The 16,418-nt window shown below is 44.4% G+C and overlaps 1 long non-coding RNA gene across 1 annotated transcript; it reads left to right on the forward strand.

The window, feature by feature from the left end:
* Window positions 1-1,969: 1,969 nt before the first annotated feature.
* LOC135243932 (uncharacterized) lies at window positions 1,970-14,483 on the forward strand. Its single transcript, XR_010326849.1, has 4 exons — window positions 1,970-2,054; window positions 6,363-6,509; window positions 13,287-13,382; window positions 13,602-14,483. It is a non-coding gene; the product is annotated as an uncharacterized LOC135243932 (long non-coding RNA).
* The last annotated feature ends 1,935 nt before the right edge of the window (window positions 14,484-16,418 follow it).

Genomic DNA, 16,418 nt, shown 5'->3' on the forward strand with positions numbered 1-16,418 from the left:
TTGCCTTACATAATTTCAATAATAAAGGGGTTTAATTAGAATGGATAAATGGGAGACCAGAACGAACGCAATGTGATTCATTTCTTATTGCAGATAGCTAAAATTATTTCATGTGAATGGCACAAGATCAACACGACCACAGATATTATCATATGAAAATGAGTCAGCCCAATGGGTGGCCTTTATTCAGATAAGCATTATTGTTATATATTCAGAACAATGGAGGGCTGGTTTAGCACAGTTATATAGAGCCAAGGTCTCTGCCTTCCCTGTCTGCAGTTGTGTCCAGCAGGCGCTTCTGACAACAGACCAAATGCAAACGTTTTATCTGTTAAATACCCACTTTCACTTCATTATGTCCGCTGCAGGCAGGGAGCACGGTCTCTGTGTTGATTTGCTCTTGTATTTTTTAATGAGCCTGCTGCATTTTAAAGGCCAGACGAGACGACTTTGTTCCTGTAGGATCGGAGGCGTTGGGGTTTCTGTTCGTTGGCTCGTGGGTTAAAACACGCTTGAATGTGTTCTGCGGTCATAGAGGCACCAAAGTCCATTATCGTGTACGCGCGACACACGTTGAAGCTGAATGTCTGCTTCTCAGCCGCTTGCCAGCTTGTGGGACTGACTGACTGCCAGCAGCTATGTCTCATTTTGCCTCCTCCTGACAAATCATGCCGCCTAGCTGCTGGCCCAGTTTGGAAAAAAAGATTGCTGGTGCGCTTCAGAACGGGCGCTATGCAGAACCGCTAATCGCAATAGCTCACGGGTGCATCATGCCCATCGCGTTATTTCTGTTCTCATCTTATAGATCTATGACATTTATCACAGATCTAGCACGGCACACGAATATCCATTTATGTAGAATGATGTTTACTGAAGTCATTGGTACGTACCGTGGGGCCTTGCTCAATGGTAGCGTTCGACCGGTGATTTGAACCTGCAGCCTCTGGATCACAAGCCCAAGCTCTCTTTAATGACCAAACCGCACTGCTACTGGCTCTCCGTGCTCTGCAACCACAGTGATGCACACATTAGTGACCTGTGCCCTCTGTAACCCGATGGTGCCGCCATGCCAGAATAACCATCGGTCTTTCGCGCAACCCAGAGGTAAGACCGGTCTGGCAATGAGTTGCCGGTTCAAACCCCACCCTGGCAATTGTCGTAAGTTCCTGAGCAGACCCTACCTACCCCTACGCTTCTGGCGAATAGAGGCATCAATTAAGCGCTTGGTAAACAGAGGTAGAGCAAACAGCGGACGACATCACGTGAGAAGTTGTCACTCTCTTATGTGTTCTGAGCATGCGTTGCAGAAAGCACAGTCATCACACTACATTAAAACATATATATCTATTAAGTCAAGAGGCTGATAAAAAGGCTTACTGGGTTTCTGTGCCCTTACAGTTTGGGCTTCTGACTTCGCACCCACTGTAGGCTCTGGGTATTGCCTCTATATGGGCCCCGCTATAGGGTTTTATAAGCAGTACTCTTTGGTATACCTTATTTTCAATAGACTTGTAACTTGCAGAAGGGGCTGTGATTTTTCTACAAACCATTCCACTGCTGTGAATCTGGGGTCAAACTGGGCACATATTTCATCGTGTATAATCATTTTTGTCGTACGTGGCGATGCATTGACTGTGCTGTTCCAAACAGTTCCAACAGTTTGATCTAAGCTGATGGAGAAAAAAGACTTTGAGGCTTCAAGAGTGCCAAAATCTCATTCAGCGGGGTCAGAGAAAAACAGGGACACACTCAAAAAAGCTTCTTTCATTTTGTCCGTTTCATTTCGTCTTTTGGTTAGAAAAGCCAGCCAATGATTCTCAAGGGCAGCCTTGCATGAATTGCTATAAGGAATAAAAAAAAAATATATAAAATGATTAAATAAAACTTTAAAAAAAGATTTGATTTGAGCTACTTCGCTCTTTTTCTCCAAATGTACTGACGTCTGTGAATGGCTTGTTTTTTCTATTATCAGAATTCTCAAAGACGTGTCAGGAGCCTTGAAAACAGCCATTTGTTTGGAGTAAATGATCCCTGTGGAGGCAATGATCATAAAGGTACATATATTTATGCCTTTTCTATTATTTAAAGGTACGTGGGAGGCAAGGCAGGAAAGAGCAGAATGTCTCTTGGTGGAGTGTTCTGTGCCCCGCCACCTGTAAGTGCCGTCAAATCAGCCTGGAAAATGGCTTTCACCCTCGTCTACCTGTGAGAAGTATTACGATGTGATTTTCCCAAACACACGCACGTGCACGCGCACAAACGCATGCACACACACACACACACACTCACACACTCACATGGCACACACATAGATACACACACACACACACAAGTGCGCATGCTCGCGCGTACACACACTCACATGGCACACACATACACACACACACACACATGCGCATGCTCGCGCATACACACTCATACGGCACACACATACATACATACATACACACACACACACACATGCGCATGCTCACGCGTACACACACTCACATGGCACACACATACACACACACATACGTGCGCATGCTCGCGCATACACACTCATATGGCACACACATACATACATACATACACACACACACACACATGCGCATGCTCACGCGTACACACACTCACATGGCACACACATACATACATACACACACACATGTGCGCATGCTCGCGCGTACACACACTCACATGCATGCTCGCGCATACATACACTCACATGGCACACACATACACACACACACACACACACACGTGCGCATGCTCGCGTGTACACACACTCGCATGGCACGCACACACACACACACACACACACGTGCGCACGCACGCTCGCGCGTGCGTACACACACTCGCATGGCACGCACATACATACACACCCACAGGTCGTCATGTGACCTTGCATGCCACCAAAAGGACATGGACACTCACAAAATGTTTATACATTACCGTTATTGCTATGGTTGCCGTTTTAAGGAGAAGGGGGAGGGATCCCCCGTGACCGTCGCGGACCCCAGCCGAGCCAGGATGTTTCTATGACACGGGTCTGAACTGACAAGTTTAAGAGGCACACTGGAAAACTGAAAGTACTGACAGGGTGATCTATCTCGTTACAGTTCCTCAAGGTAGTGCAAACATTGTGTTTCAGGAATATATTCATTCTCTGGTACCCTTAGTCTAAATTGACTAACAAGGATTTTTAACTGACAAAATGGGTTGCTTTGAAAACATACCATTACCCAACATTTACAATACTATGGGAGAAGAATTTTGTTCTGAATTGAAAATAAATGTTTCTTCAGGTCGGCCTGCAAGAATTCTTCACGGCTAAAATGTCATTTAACTTAACTGTTATTTAAATGTTATTTAATTATTTCACTGGGGTCTCAACAGATCTTTGAATTCTGTTGAAAACGTCCTCTCCCTAATCCCACTTGCGGTCCTGCAGTGGACCCTATCCACAGGCCATGCAACACCCACAGCCTGAGAATAATGGGATATGGAGATCATCTTTATCTCGGTTGTTGCTTTTCATGACAAAAAACTTTAATAGTGGTATTTTCTTGTCGACGTTTCATCTCACTGCACCCTGACAGTCTCGTACCCATTATGCTGATGTTTGGAGTCGTGTGTGTGTGTGTGTGTGTGTGTGTGTGTGTGTGGGTGTGTATTATGCAGTGCAAATGTTATTTAAGATAATAACTGTATTTGTATCTGGCAGCCCCATGATTTTGCCCCTGGAATGTACCGCTGAGTATGGTACACGTTGAAACAGAGCCAGTGTTCATATCCAGTTGTTTGTTTCTTTCATTATTATTTTTTTTTTCTCTGTAAATTTGCAAAGTGATTTGTTTTCGACTGAAGATTTTGGGCAGAGTGTTACGCAGTGTGTGTCTTAATGACTCTGCTAATGGGTCTGCTGATGGTGCTTTCTGAGCACGCTCATGAGATCGGTTTCATCTACACAGCAGCAGGCTCCTTTGTGCCTGTCTGTCTGACTGTCTGTCTGTCTGTCTGTGAATATTCATTGCAGTTTTATATGTCTGTACATTTGTCTGTCTGTCTGTCTGTCGGTCTGTGTCTGTTTCTGACTGCCCTTCACTCTCTTTCCCCTCTCTATCTCGCTTCCCTCCCCCCTCTCTCTCTCTCTCAACGTAATTGCGACATGTTTTATTTATTTTTGTCATCCCCCAAAAAAAATCCGCTCGCCCGACACAGAATGGAATAATACATGGTAACCGTATCAGAGAGCCTTCTTTCTGGCACGCGGTGCGCTGGGAAACGAGGGACCATGAGATTGACTCAGGTGTTCTGCTCTTAAGGTGCAGACATCGAGCCCCGCCCTCCCCCCAGCTTGTTTTCACATCGCCTGTTACACGTTACATATTAATCTCGCGCCTCGGTGAAAATGTGTTCTGGCAGCGGTGCGAATGTACAGATAGACGGGGCTGAATAGTGAAAGGTTTGGCGGCTCGACGCTCTTTTGTGTGTCCTGCAGTTTCGGGTGACAAACACGGGTCGCCCTGGAGCGGGGGGGGGGGGGTGGGGGGTTGATCCATGTTGCATGGGCAGTTTGGGCGCAGAGAGTCACGGGCGAGAGCTGGGCTGTTATCTCTGTTCTGTCAGCTCAATAAACAGCAGCTTTTCCGTACAGGGCAATGGAGATCCAGGGTGAGGCCTGCACCCACGATCAATGATCTGCTATCAGAAATATATACAGTACATTGTTGTTTTGGCAGTGTACACCAGCACTTTGGATTTGCAATGTTGACAGCAACAGAATCCAAATGCAAAATCCAAGCCTAGAATCAACTCTAGACCTTTTGTTAGCTTTCTTGCGCTTGAGCTAATGATGCACAACACAGAGCTGCCGGAGAAACAGCTGAGCAGCCAATTGCCTAATTACTTTTGGTCTGCTAACATTGGGGGGCTATTTACAAAAATATTGGCTGCCAATGTGCTGGAGAACAGAGCCAAAAAACAACAAAAATTATATCACTGTCCAAATACCTATGGACTGCACTGTGTATATATATATCCACTTATATATATCCACTTATTGCAATTCTGTTGGAGCGTTCAACAGGTTGATGTAACTGCTTGTAGGAGCCATGGGTAGAGAGCAGTAGAAATAGTGGTAGTATTTGAATAGCGGTAGTACTGGAGGGGTAAGTGGTGTGTGTGTGTTGCTGGTGTACAGTAGAGTCTAACATGAGGGATATAACAACATTTCACTCGCTCCTCATTGATCTCCGGTTTGTCCCAGGAGGCCGTGCTTCTGTTGCCCGTGTCCACAGTCGCTTGGCGGTTTGTTTTTTTTTTTGCTTTTTGTCGTTCAGCGAATGGAAAAGGAGAAACAAAAGCGTGAAATCTGATTTCACTTTGGATTCAACATTCAGCTTTACTGTGGACTCAGGGAGCACAGCTTAAATAAGTCAGTTTTTTTTAAATATACAGCTTTAAATTTAGAACATGCTTTTTCCATTTTTCATAATTTCCCTTTATACGGCGCATGGAAATTGGATCGTAGCAATGGCCCATTCATAAATGAAAGAATGGGAGTGAATCTTCCTTAGAGTGGTGTCCCAGTGGTCTCTTTGCATTATGTGGTCATTCCAACGCTGAAAAAGTAATCACTTAAGTGGAGCCATTGATCGGATGAGAGCTTGCATCCCTGTAAGTTCACCATAGATTATATATACAGTAGATCCACCTATTCAGGAAGCTGAGGGCTGAGAGTTATCTCTGAAACTTGGATTTATCTTTGTTTTCTCAAGCGTCCTGTTTTTGGTGAACGTGATGAGGAACAGTTATACTCCATTCAATCACTGTATTTGGATGGCTCACCCGGCCAGCCAACTGCAAATCTTCCAGGTGCTGAGACACACTAGCCCCTGCCACTGCACCTGAGACCTGTCTGTGGACAATACCCCCAAAGCTCATTTGAAGACTGTTTAGGGGAGGTCAAAGTTCGAACTCTGCTCCTGGCTGGCCAAGATTCAGAAGGGCTCAGATTTAATTTAATTGGTCTAATTAGTTTAAGAATAGTTCAAAAACACAGCAACAACTGAGATGTGATGTATAATTTACGGAATCTTAAAAGGTCGCAGTTTTTGTTTCCAGCAAGGCCTGCACACGCACTGCCCTCTGGGAAAAGGGGGAGAAGGGGGAAAAGGGATACCCCTTGGCTAAAACTTTTGCAGGGATTAAATAAACCAGAGACTTCATACTCCTGCACTTAAGTGACCTTTAAAATATGGAAAGTATAAATGGATTTCTATTTTCATTAATTTTGACATCAACTGTGCACAAAAAGCAAAAACCAAAAATTCCTCGTAACGGAGATGAAAAAATGTGTTATTTATCTGTGTTTCCAGCTCAGGCTACAGATGAAATGGCTCAGCACCGAGGGGAGAGAAAATGAGCGAAATTCACACGTTCTGTGGACACCACCGAATGTTCCACTTGGGGGAAAAAAACACCTCTCTGATCGCACTCTTCCACGGCTTACTTCTAAGAGACCGGTGAGTACAAATAGACAGACAGTCCTGGGCACGGAGGTAGAGGCGCAATCTGGGTTATTCTCCGAAGGTGCCGGTGGCACTTCAGCTTGTCACAATTTAAATGATTACGGCGACGGCGGCGGTTTGTTGTACGCTTTATTCCTCAGGGTACATTAACATGCAGGTGACAACCGCCAACAGAACGACATACATAAATTGCATTGTTGCGTTGCAGTGGTGCAGGCCCAGGCTATTTTTTGTTAATCCATTTTGAGGTGTTCTAAAGCTGAGACGTACCGACGGCAATCAGCTTTGCCAGGACAATAGATCGTAGCAATCACGGAATGAAAGAGCGCGAAGAAAGACTGAATTCTCTGCCGCGGAATTTAGTATAGTGAGAAAAGGTGGGTGGGAACTCATCCTAATAATGTGTGGGAAAAAAATTCTGCCGAACCTATTTTTATATCTCACAATGACATAATTGCCAATAACGGTTTGAGTGTGTGATGTCATAATGGCTCCACAGAAAGAAAAGAAAAAAAACCTTTTGTTGTTCCTAAGAATAAGATAAGATATGACTGGGAATGAGAAAGCACAGTATCATCGATTAATCACATTTCAATATAGCTGCACAGACCGGACATTTTAATAGTGATCGTCAGAATTAATAGCGAATTGTACCATCTGCCTCAGAACACAGAGGAGTGGGTGGTATTTATACAGTTGTGTTTTCGTTTTATAGAGTGCTTTAATGACGTACAAAGGTGAAAGTGAGACTGTTCCATCAGTAGAACAGGTGGTCACGGTAATGTTAAAAAATAGCCCTGTGACCAATGGTTATGAATTTGTATAAGGATGAACCTTCTGGTGTCAACCTCTACCGCTGTGGAAACGCTGAAAAAGAATATGATGAATCACTCCACTTTTCAAAAAGCGTTTGTGCCTTTAATCACATTGATTTGATTTTAAAGCACAAAAAAAAAAAAAAAATAAATAATAATAAAGGCCTTCACAGATCTCTAGACTGCAGTGTTGAATTTATTGCATCAATGTTTCAGCTGTGAACCATCTTCAACATGGTTTATATTTGTTCATTTTAAAGGAAACTAACGGTCACGATTTAACACAAATTAGAAAGAGGAAGGTGTTACTGAACGGAACACGAAGACCCGTGCTTCTATGTTTAACCATACTGGGTTAACTCAGTGAAGTGCCTCGACAAAAAAATCAACTGCTTGTCGATTTGCTGCTGCCGTGAAACATGTTCTGAGTTAAAATGACGCTTTGCTTAAAAGTGTATTGCCCATGAAACGTTCCATCACGTCAGCCCTCTTCTGTAGTGCTCAATTTGTTCCTGTGTATCAATCTGGACTGGGACCTCTGAGGGCTGTTCATTGTCTGCCTGTCGGGACTTAAGGGCACTGCGATTAGGTCTGATTTTCCATGAGTGGTATTTTCTCTCTCTCTCTCCTCTCTCTCTCTCTCTCTCTCTCTCTCCCTCTCTCTCTCTCCCTCTCTCTCACCCCCCCTCTCTCTCTTTACAGGCAGTACGTGATTCACTCTAGAGAACTATTAAGAACCCACGACTGAAATAACACCCCATCCCATCTACGCAGTCAGAAGCATAATAACTCTTTACAGAAATTGCTCAGGGCATCCACAGGCACAGATAATCATTCATTTTGAGCATTTGTTCTTCAGAGAACTTTAGGCTGCATGTAAAGTTCACAGATCACTTTTATATAATTTAACGTGCCTTCCGACATGCGGATTTTCCTTTTATTCATTGGAGGGGAACAGAATGTTTTTGGCTGGAATTAAAAAATGTTTTAGCCCTTGGAATCTAAAAAAAATTGATATCCTGATTGTGACATCATCAGGTCAAAGTTCCTTATTCAGGTGCCTACCCTGGTTGAACATGAAAGAGTTCTGAATTAATATTCATGAAGGGGAATTGATAAAGCCATAGCTTTTGCAACGCGTACAATAGGTAAATATGTCAAAGATCTGTCTTGAAAATTAAACATCTTGGTCCTCACAGTTCTCTGAACACCAATATCATCAGTTCATAGTCTCTATTCTCAGGCTGGTTTGTCTGGGCTTTTATCTTGTCTGGGAGCTTGTGGTCTATACCGAATACCCTCTCCTGAGGGACACAGACAGGCCTTCAGTCAATTCATCCCAAATGTCCATTTTTTGTACTCAGTTTAGTGCATTTATTTGATTATTTTAACTTTTATTATTAACATTTTTTAAAAAGAAAATTAAGGGCAATTAGATACAATGGGAACATCAGAGGTGCATGTTACTATCTCCCTCTCACACGCATATATACAGTGAGCTTCTTAATGTTTGGGACAAAAGCATATTTTTTATTTTATTTGGCTCCGTACTCCAGAATTATAGATTTGCAATCAAACAAGTAATTTTTTTTTTCTTTGTGAGGACACCCTGGTTTTGGATAGCAGGCAGAGGGTAACTGGCTGTAACTGGATATAACAGTAATGAATTATGAAATATGATTTATGCGTTCAGTGCCACAGACCCGATGACCTTCTGGCACTGCCGTCTGGACCCCGTTCCTGCGATCCAGGAGCAGCCAGACAGCCCGCGGGGCCTACCACACACTCTGTTTCATCTGGGGCTTCCGAACCGGGCTCAGTTACAGCGTGTTTGTAGTGGAAGGGCCCGGGAAACCCCGACCACAGGAAGGACACGGGTTCACACTCTTTTGTTAGCACGAGCGTACCAGCACTACGAGGCCCCAGGGATCTCAGCCTGCAGTAGCCTGCCTGCCGGGTTCGCTGGGCTGGGCGGCTCCTCCTTGTAGCGAATGCGTGTACAGAATTGAATCGATCGTCAGTGCAAAGTTTGTGTTTGCATCAGAGGGTCAGGAATCATGTGTCTGGACTTTGATCTTCTTGATTTGCCATCAGCTGTGTTCCTACACCCTGGGCTGGTGGTGGGGGGGTAGGGGGGAGGGGGGGCAGTAGTTCCCCATTGGTTTTTCATGATTATTGGATCTTACTGATGATCTGTTTTTCTTCTGACATCGATGTCATCCTTTTCTCCTTCCAGACCACATCTTGGTCATTTTTAGGGGATCTTGAGATGGGAAAATTTTGACTAATCTAACCGAGGATCCCTAGTTGTTTTTGCGTCTTCTGCCGGACAAATAGGGGGCAGTTTTGGTTGCCCATGGCAACGGTTCTGGAATACAATCCGTGCATTTCTTTCCTGCAGGCTAAAAAGATGTCTCTGCACAGCCTGCCTGTTCTACACTGAGCGACAGACATCATTTGGAGTGCAAAGAGGCGTCGGCTGTCCCCCCGATGCGTGTGCTGCTGCGGCCAATTAGGCACCCGCAGGGGACTGCGATCAGCCACAAAGTTGGCAAATTCTGAGTTTGGTGCGCAAGGTACGCGCCTAGAAGAGCCAGACTGTCTCCTGGTTCGCCATTCAATTTGCCTCGAAGATGAGAACAACATCAAGCAGAACCTCATCGCGTGACATTGCGAGTGCATCACCTGTGACGTGATTTCTTTTTTGTATTAAGGTACGAGACGTCTATTTTGTATTCTTTTTTTTCCCCGACAACACAGTTTTGAAATATCAACATTTAAAAAAAAATTTTTTATTTCATGTTAACCACTAAATATTTATGGGTCTTTCTACCTTGAAAGAGCTCTAAATTGATTTTGATGTCTTGCTCTTCAGTTGCTGCTCAAGTATTAAAACATAAAAGAGATCTCCACATTCTTTTGATCTGGTAAACATACGAACGGCATACATCGTCGTACTACAGGAACCGCAAGGAAAGCGAAAGTCTGTCTAAATGTAAATATCCAGACCTCACTGAAGTTAAATATTCTGCAATGTATCGTAAACATTTAAATTTTTTTGTAAAATATCATAAATATATTTCCAGCATTGCATTCCTTAAAAAAAGAAAACATACTGTAATATCTGAAAGCAGTCATGCTTGTACTTGTGCGTTTGCCCATGTATTGGTCCAGGCCTAAGCGGAACAACAGCCTCACAGTGTGCAGAAGAACAGCCAGATTGATGGCCAGCAGGCTCTCTTGGTTTACAGTTTAATAGGTCAATTTAAAAAAAGCAAGCACAGGAAGTGGCTTTTTTTTTTAATGCTTTCCCCATTACAGTTTGATTACTTTTTGACATTTGCAGTGGCCTCAGGCTGCATTAAGTCATTGGAGATTGGAGATTGTTCCCTAAAAGACCTTTTGCACTAAAGTAATGTACGCTGAAATATAACATTAAGAATCTTTCATAGCAGCAACCTTTTGCTGTGCCTTTCCCTGAGAGACTTTGCCACAGTTATCCTCGAATTGCTGTTCTTTCAGTTCACCTCCAAATTCCCCTGAATAGTTCCTAGAATGATAGAATGGCTTTTCCTTATCATAACACTTTCTTTTTGGCTGGACCAGAACAGCGGGGCCAGCCCTAAAAACAGGAATGTCTGTGACTGACTGAGTGACTGAGTGATGAAGTTACACCATTGGTCGGCCGGAGAGGTCCAGCCACATACTAGGTTTTGACCTGTTTTGTCTCGTTAGTTTTTGTTTTCTTCTGCTTGCGTTACTGACAGACAACTTGGAGTAAACTGCGTAAGAAATGTTTACTTGCGGTTAATTTAAGTAAGTCAAACGAACAATAGGAATGGATGCCGTCAGCAAGATGAGATGTCTAAAAAAGTTTTAAGGCTTTAAGTCTTTAAAAGGGCCACGGATGCCCCTAACTGCAGCCGTTTCACAGTTTTATATTCTGAGGCTGCTCGGCTGCTCAATAAAATGAAGGAAGACAGAATCCAATCGGGTCTATCGTGTATTTATGGTTTTTCTGGTACCGACTCTCCTCCCTTCTCTACCGCTACACCCGGCCTGAATCATTTAATGCCACCTGTGCGAGAAAGAAGGAAAACAGAATAATCTAAACAAAACAATGAAATGTATTATTCTTTTTTTTTGTTTATTCCTGCAATGCACCTTAATGAAACCTTTATGCACCTTAATAATAAAAAAAATAAATACTCCAAGGCAACTGCTGGTTGGTTGCCATGACGACACAGCTCAAGGGGTATTCTTTTCTGTCTACGCGTAATGTATACGTAGACACGTCGGAGTAGTCGACACGTTCCCCGCTGTACTGCACGTGTAGTCTCCTGCGTACGTGGGGCCCTGAAAAGTTTCCTCTGCTCCTCGACCTCAGCCTCTACAGCAGGGAACCGAACAGTTAAACAGCCCTGCGCACCTCGGTGCCCCCCCCCCCCCCCCAGGCTGCGGGCTGGAGCTTTGGCCTCGGCCCTGTCGTTAGCCGGCTGTTACCGGGGCTCGGCGGCAGCGGCGGGGCGCCGGCTGGCCGCGTTCCCGCCGGGCGTAAGGGGGGAGGGTTTTAAGTTGGCCGGGGGGGGCCACAGCGAGCGGGCGTACATCTGTTCCTCCCAACGACACGCCAGGTGCTCGCGGGCTACCAGGTGCTGAGAGCGAGAGAAAGGGGGCGCTGAGCGGCGGGCCGGAAGCTCGTGACTCTGGGCCACGCGGTCTTTGGACGAGCTCTGTGGAGAAGCGTGGCGTGGGGGGGGGGGCGGCGGTCGCTCAAACCCGCGGCGACCCCGCGGTGACCCCGCGGCGTTCCTTCTCCGCGCGCGGCCTGTCCGCTGGGCCGCAGTCAGGTCCCGGAGGAGAGTCTGAGTCCGAGCTCCGCCGATGAGTCACCCGGCCAGTAAACGGCATCAAGCGTCTCGCAGTTTCCCTGTGACAGGAGAGGCCACAAACACGTCTCCGGCCTGCAGAGCAGAAATAGCACAAAATCACTAAGTGTTAACTGGCTGTGCCTGGGAACCTAAGGGCTGTTTATTGGTGTGTGTGTGTGTGTGTGTGTGTGTGTGTGTGTGTGTGTGTATGTGCGTATGTGTGTATGTGTGTGCGTGCGTGTGTGCATGTGTGTGTGTGTGTGTGTATGCGTGTGTGTGTGTGTGCGTGCGTGCATGCGTGTGTGTGTGTGGTGGGGCTTGTTGCTAGAATTTTTTTATTCTTCCTCATTTACCCCAAATACAGACTCAGATTTGAGCGCTGGCATCCTATTGCCAGACACTGGCACCAAGGACAGCTGGAATTAATTGCAGATGCGCTGTACCTCGATTCAGTGTTTTAGACAAAGTGTGTAGATGCAGTGTGTGCAGGTGAAGAGTGTGTAGATGCAGTGTGTATAGATGGAATGTGTGTGTAGATGCAGTGTGTGTAGATGGAATGTGTTTTAATGCAGTGTGTGTAAATTCAGTGCATCTAGATACAGTGGATTCTATTTTTGGCACCCGTAGTGTTATGTTTTGGGAGCCCATTACATTTAGTCATGGTGTCACTACGCCTGCCCTGCTTTGGGTTCCACCATCTAATGGGCAGATTACAAACAGGATCCTCGCCTCTGGTGAAGATAGAACACAGTGATGATGTTCAGACAGTGGCCCTAGGTTGAGTATGATTTTGGAACAGGTTCAGATTTTTTTAAATGTGTGATAAGGATCTCAAAGTTAAAAGCCTTCACTTGAGCTGCCACTGCCAGCTTATAACTTTACAACAAAAGACCTAAGAAAAGAATGAGAGCTGTGATTTTAAGTCCTTAAGATCCTCTCTCTTTCATATTTCTGGTCCTGGGTGATAAACAGCTGTCTTACAGCAGGGATATGACAGCATTGCGGTATGTAGAACTGAATGCACTTTTCATAACAGAAAACTGTGTACAGTGGGTGAGTGTCAATGCTGCCTTTTTTTTCCCTAGATAGCAGATGGGACCGTGGGCTTTGTGGTGAGGGTGGCAGGGACAACAGACGGACCTCTGAACATGTTCCTATTGATCATTCTCTTTATCCTTATGGTAAAGCTGAACTTTTTTTTGCCTCTTGACATGGACCTCCCTCCACTATTTTAGTGCAAAGAGAAACGTTGAATTTCAAATGCGTTCTCTCTCTCTGTCTCGTTCTCTCTCACTGTCTTGCTCTCTCTCTCTCTCAAACTCTCCCTCCCTCCTTCTCTCTCTCTCTCTCTCTCCCTCCCTCCCTCCTTCCCTCCTTCTCGATTGGGTGAGATGTTTTAGGAGCCAGTCGAGAAATGCAAGCAGATGGATAGTGCTGTAAAGGCCTTCGACGCTGGGTTGTCATGGTGACGGAGGCCTTATGGCGGTTCATGCCCGTGTACCTCACTGTGCCTCACCCACTCCACGGGCCAGACCCGGCAGCTCAAACTGGGTTGGACACACTGCTGGCCTACCTCACACTCAACCCATGGCTGACCAACAATTGTTGCATGAATTTCATACAAAACACTGCTTCCCCCCTCTCTGTGTGCCATGCTCTTCCATTGCTTTCCAACTCAGCTCACCCTTGGCCAGTTTTGTGCATCCTAAAGCCCTGACTGATGATCCAAAAGAGCAGGAAGATGGCTTCGACGCTTCCGGAAAGGGCCGTGTGAGGCCGAAACATGTTGGTGTAGTTTTTAAATGTTTCTGTATGAACTAGCCCTTCATTAAAGGCTTTTTATTCTAAGAAGAGTGCCTTGGACTTGATTGATAATTGAAGTTTGGGTTTTCACAAGTGAGATATGAGTATGGCCAGCAAACAATTGCAGTTTGACATTTTCAAAAATAGGCAGATTCAAAAAATGTACAGTTTTAAGATTATTTTTAAAGCTGTACACTGAGTGTTGGATATGTATGCCAACGGTCTTAAAAAGTGTGAACAGGAATTAAAATTTGAGTGAATGCAATCAAACTGATCTGGAAGTTTTTTAGAAATAGTCAATTTCATGATACATGAGCTTCACTTTCGATCACAGGGTCCATAGTACTAGTTCCAGCGTGTAAACTAGAAAAATTCTAGAATCACTAAAGACTAATCTGGATATGAGTCTAATCTGGAGTTGGGATCGCATTCCAGTTGTCTTATCCAAATATGCTTGTATTTATATTAATTAACAATTTCCCTGGACACATTTACTGCTGTTTTTATTTCTTGTTTTTTATTATTAAATCTTTTTTAATTACCTGCAAATGATCCCTTGCTACATTTGTGGTTAATGTTTTCATTACTTTAATCATTCCAGCGCTTTTACTCTTTTCAAATGCTGTTGTGTTTTTTCTTTTAAAAAAAATAAAATAAATCTAGGCAAATGTGAGTCAAAATAGATTGAATGGCCTGTTCTGAACTACAACTGTAATGTTCCGGTGAGACTGGATACCGGATCGAGGGGTGTTTTAGTATAAATTATACCATTTGCATCAGTTTTGCAGGGTGTCTGACACACAGTTCCCTCTCCAGGGTCTGCAGCTATCAGAGTGAGAATGTGATGCGTTTTGAGATTATTTTTTTTCCCCTCTGGCACTGTTCCTGAATTAGTTATACCCATTAAGATTCCTTCAGGAAGTGGTCGACCAGCTCGCTGCTGAATTCAAATTTATCACACCTGAGGACCACAGGTACTGCAAAAGCAGAAAACATGTTGGTCTTAGAGACTGCGAGAGTTTTCATACGAAAGAGCGAAAATATTCATGTTTTTTTTTTTGTTGTTGTTATTTTCAGCTTCTTCGCTCTCATTTAAAGTCTTTTTTTTTGCCTGCAATCACTCCCCTGATCCCCTGTACAGGGCAGGCTTTCTTGAAAATTTCTAAACAAATAAAAATCAGTCACCGTAACATGAAAACCTTCACCAGGAGAATTCCTCCCTTTAATAAGTGTGAGCTTCTACACGCAACCACTTGCAATGGACTAGATCTGGACTCAGGTGCCATTTTCCGATACCCTTGCGGCTGCTCTTGCTCGCTGCAGGCGACGCCTTCTAAATTGACTCGTTTCTGGTTTGTCGCAGCGAGCGTTGCCGCCCACCGCTGAGCGTTGGGTCCACATTGGGCGACCGCCAAGAAGATAAACAAAAAGTGAGCAATGAGAACGAGCTGAGAGTCAGCCCCCAGCCTGAAACTTCGCTCAAACAAACGTGTTCCTGAGCCTCTGTGTACCCAAACACTGTGGACACTGAGGAGAGGTTACTCATTATTTGCTCGGACGGGGCGTAGCGCAGTGGGTAAGGAACTGGGCTTGTAACCGAAAGGTCGCAGGTTCGATTCCCGGGTAAGGACACTGCCGTTGTACCCTTGAGCAAGGTACTTAACCGAAATTGCTTCAGTATATATCCAGCTGTATAAATGGATACAATGTAAAAATGCTATGTAAAAGTTGTGTAAGTCGTCTGCTAAATACCTGTAGTGTAATGTAATGTTCAGTCTAGGTGGGGGGGGGACTGTTTTTTCCCTCCCTGGGTCCTTATTTTAGAATCCGTGGGGTTTAATCTCATTCCTGTCCATTTCCTCTGCCGCACCAAAACAGAGTTGGATTTTAGGCATTTCACCATATCTTCCGCCATTGCACAATGGATCGGAAACTGGGCCTTATAACTCAAAGGTTCAGTTCCCAGCTCGGGCACTGCCATTGTACTCTTGGACCAAGGTCCTTAATCTGATTAGATTTGACAAATACCCAACTGTATAAATGATTGTATGTATAACGAATGTAATATGTGTTCATTGCTCTGGATAAGAGTGTCTGATGTATGTTTAATATTTAAAAGTGTATTAGGCTCTTGGGTGACTTTTGGACTGCAAAACTTGCCCCTTGTTCACATCTCATGGTCTATTCTAATGAAATGTCCAGTCTGAAAAGGGTTGTGGGTGAAATCTTTTTGAGGTGTTTTAGTACTGAGATGGAAAACAGGCCAACAACCAACACTGGCTTTTTCAGATTAGAAAGGAAAACTGGTCTCAATTCAGATTCAGTAAGTTTATCGAAGGCTGTGCTGGACATTGGGGACATTTTGGTGTGAAACAGTACAGCAAAAATTTGGCCTTTTGAAAGTAGTTTTGTGT

The sequence above is a fragment of the Anguilla rostrata genome, chromosome 17, assembly GCF_018555375.3.
Source record: "Anguilla rostrata isolate EN2019 chromosome 17, ASM1855537v3, whole genome shotgun sequence".
Lineage (NCBI taxonomy): Eukaryota > Metazoa > Chordata > Actinopteri > Anguilliformes > Anguillidae > Anguilla > Anguilla rostrata.